This window comes from Octodon degus, unplaced genomic scaffold (assembly GCF_000260255.1).
Source record: "Octodon degus isolate 3935 unplaced genomic scaffold, OctDeg1.0 scaffold00004, whole genome shotgun sequence".
Classification (NCBI taxonomy): domain Eukaryota; kingdom Metazoa; phylum Chordata; class Mammalia; order Rodentia; family Octodontidae; genus Octodon; species Octodon degus.
Genome location: NW_004524580.1, coordinates 25983039 through 25986913, shown reverse-complemented (window position 1 = coordinate 25986913; position 3875 = coordinate 25983039). Strand labels below are relative to the sequence as shown.

Sequence of the window (3875 nt, the reverse complement as noted above, 5' to 3'; positions counted from 1 at the left end):
TCCTGCTTTCCCTTGGTCTTAACCATCCAGCAGAACAGTATAAAAATGAAATATAAGAAGTAAAGCCATGCTGTTATGCTGAGCTGTAGGGGACTCAGGTCAACAATTTCTGACATTGCCAGTGAAGTGGAAGACCCAATACTATTATGGGCTACTGGACTCTTTTAGAATATTTTGCTGAGTGTACACACCTATAATATTCAAATAACAGAACTAAACAAAAAAAGGGGATACAGATGGATGTCCATTTTGTATCTGTATATCAAAGTGGTTAGGATAAATATATAGTTACATTCTTTTAATGAATAGAAGGATTTGTTCTAATGGTGTTTGTAAATAGGATATCATGTCCGCATCTTGTATAGCAATTAACCACTAGGAAGAATGTATGCAATGTGTTAATTATTGAAACTGTCCTACCAATTTAATTTGAAACTGTCTCATTGCTATTTGTTTCTCAATAAAATTTAGAAAAAAAAAAAAAGATTCTTCATCCTTCTTGAGGAATTCTAAATCCAGCCAGCACTACTTTTCTTTGGAAAGTGGAGTAGAAATAAGACTCAAATTGTGCCCAAATAATTTCAACTTCATTATGCCATGAATACCAAAACAATTAAATGAGTACTTGCTATGTCATAGGGGATACATGTTTCAGCATCATGGGGACTTGCTTATGCATATGTAGAATGAGAAGATGGTATTACAAGGATTGCTGTGAGAATTAAATGAGGTATTGTGTGTAAAATGCTTAGAAAAGTTCCTGACTTGGCATTAAGTGCGCAGCAATTAGTAGTGCATTAGTTATAACTGTATTTATACATGCTGTTATTTTTAAGATTATTATTGAATTGTTGATGCATTGAAGATCATAGAAATCAGTGGATTGCCCATGTTTTCCAGCTTATTAATTTCAGCGTCAGGGCTCTGCCTCAGGTTTCTGGCTGTTAGATGATTCTCTTGCCCTGACATCTGTATGCTGTACCATCATAAAGTTTATATTCCCACTTACACCAGACTCAGACTAGTCCTGAAGTCATTTGTATTCCCTCAGCATCCACCTGCTCGGAAAGCAAGTGTGGCATTGACAAGAATAATCACACTTGGCATTCGTAAAATATTATATATGTTTCAAAGCCCCTTTGCATATGTTACCTCATGTGGGATTATGCATTTGCCATGGATACTCCACTCATGCATAATCAAAGTTGGAATTTTATGCTGGTTATTACATTTGGCTTCAGCTGGCATTGGGGAGAAACCCACAAATCAGTTTATTTAGTGTAAGGCATATTCATCATCATCAGTTTTCAGGGAATTTAGGTCAGTCAGAATTGAGAATTTGGTTTGCATGTCTTAGGGAAAAGTGATGTTTCCAGGGATTTACTTTATACAGGTAGCAAGGAGGGTGGTGACAGAGAAGGGCATAGAGATGTGATGCAAAACCTAAGCTCTTACCAGTGTCCTGACAGATAAGTGCAGGAAGCAAGGATGCCTGTCCTGAAACACGTAAAAGCCACATGTCAAAGGCTGTGACTTAACAAGTGCCAGGAAAGGCAAATTTGTTTAGAGTCAGACAAATTTCCGTTCAAATACTTACTAAATACTAACTTTGAGCTAGTCATGTGACCTCTCTGGTCCACAATGTTCTTGTGGCTTACATGGGATTTGGGGCTCCATAACATTATGATAAATATAAAATACATAAGTACAGTACCTACATGTGGAAAGTGTGTAAATGGTAGCTTTGTCCATATTATTGGCATTCATCACTGTTTTGGGAGTTCTGGAGGCTAAAATGATATTCACTAAGTGTATTTCTCATTGCTGTCATTAGAAGGACCTGAGAAAATCTGGTTGGAAGCAGCTTTGGGGAATGAGGCTCAGGATGGCCTCTGAGACCATGGACAGTGGGACAGGTTTGGAATTGCCCCAATTAAATGGCAGATGCTTGATCCACAGCCTCTCTTATAGGGAATAAGCAATCACTATCACTGAACGATTCTGCAAAAAGGAGGCCAACACTGGACATCAGGACCCAAGACCAGGCACAGGATCATGCCTGAGCCATGCTGCACACAGTAGGTCCTCCAACAAAAAGGAGCTCTTGAGAGACCTTGATGTTAGAAGCTGCTACACTGTGGCTATTGGGAGATCTACCTGGAGCTGAGTCTCTTTGGAATTTCTCTCTCTCTCTCTCTCTCTCTCTCTCTCTCTCTCTCTCTCTCTCCCCCCTGCCTCCCTCCCTCCCTCTACCAGCTCCCTCCCCCCTCCCCAGGAATCAAACACAGGATCTCACACTTGCCTGGCAGGTGCTGTACTAGTAAGCTATATTCTCAGCCCCTGAACTCTTTTAACAGAAACAAATACATAAAGACCAAAGCCATTCAGATCAGAATTGACATATTCCAGATTCAAGTACTACTGAAAACTTGGCTTAGGTTTTCCAGCAAACCCCAGCTTTGCAAAAGTAGTTGTAGGTGAGTGAATGTGTGTGAATGTGTGTCTCTGGTGTGTATTATAGGAGTCGATAAGAGATAATCTTTTGTGTTTCAATATTTTTTCCTCACTGAGAGTTGTGTTGCAGCTGAAGGTTCAAATTGAGGCTGGTCCTCTCCACAGCTGAAGAGTTCCGGCAGGACAAGCAGCCCACAGGGCCCAGAGGGCCCACTTCACCTTAACTTGGTGAGCTGAGGTGTATTGCTGGTCTCATCTGAACCCCACTGATGTCCAGACCTACAAGAGCATGCTTGCAGCACAGAAGTGGCAGCAGGTAACAGGGGCGAATTAGTCTGCCAGGGAGACTTCAGGTGCATGAAACAGAGGTGCCCAGACAGAACTCAGGTGAACTAATTTAAATACAAATTCCCAACTTATGACCTGCATTGTTAAATATCATATCATAAATAATCTCACTGGTAAAGAAGAAATGTTAATGATAATGAAAGAATTACTAAGCATTTCTAAAGAAGACACTGATAAAAAATTGAGGATAAAAATGATGGAAACCTTGAATGAGCAAGCAATACAAGGAATAGAATGCATGAAACAGTTCAAAGAGATATACAAGAAATTTAAAACTCCATTACAAGTTGGCAAAACTGTTTGAATGAAAGATAGATCCCTGGGATATCAAGCTGGCCCTGTCCCCAGGGCATGCTGAGACAGTAATTGAAACTGGGTGTGGTGGTGTATGCCTGTAATCCCAGCATTTGGGAAGCTAAAAACAGGAGAATCACTACAAGTCTCATCTGTGTAATGAGACCCTGTAGACCCTGTAGTAAATACATTTCTTAAAAAAGGAAGTCAAAATACACTTTCAGACCTTGAAGACTCCATTGCAGCCAGTGAAATGGTAAGAAAAGATCTCTTAAAAACAATGAGGATCCAGGAAATAGTCCATCAGCTGCAAGATGATGCAAAGATGAACAACATAAGACTAATTGGTATCAATGAGAAAGAAGACAACATAAACAACATAAAAATAATATGGGCAGAAATAATAACAGACAACTTCCCAAATATGGGAAAACAATGACATTCAGGTAACCAAGGCATATAGAACCTCAAATAATATCAACCCAATTAAAGCTACACCCAGACATATAATAATGAAGATCCCAGAAATTCAGCACAAGAACAACATATTAAAAGCTGCTAGAGAAAAGAAACTGATCACATTAAAAGAAAGCCCATCAGAGAGTCCCAGCCCAGGCGCAGCGTGGGCCGGACCCTCTCCCAGCCCCTCGGGCCGCCCCCCACCACTCTGCAGTTCCTCCCCCCCCCCGCCCGCCGAGTAGGATTTTCTGCCGAGTTCCGGGAGCCCCCAGACCCAGTCCTAGCCCAGGTCCGGTGAGTGTGCGGAGAGTTTCCTGCTA

General features: G+C 41.0%; 1 long non-coding RNA gene across 1 annotated transcript in view; it reads right to left on the bottom strand.

The window, feature by feature from the left end:
- Nucleotides 1-1795, bottom strand: part of LOC111817275 — a 4011-nt gene extending 2216 nt beyond the window's left edge. The window contains exons 1-2 of the long non-coding RNA XR_002821516.1: nucleotides 1719-1795; nucleotides 1456-1497 (exon numbers count right to left, since the gene is read on the bottom strand). This is a non-coding gene — a long non-coding RNA (uncharacterized LOC111817275). The remainder of the gene's footprint in view (nucleotides 1-1455; nucleotides 1498-1718) is intronic.
- Between the last annotated feature and the right edge of the window lie 2080 nt (nucleotides 1796-3875).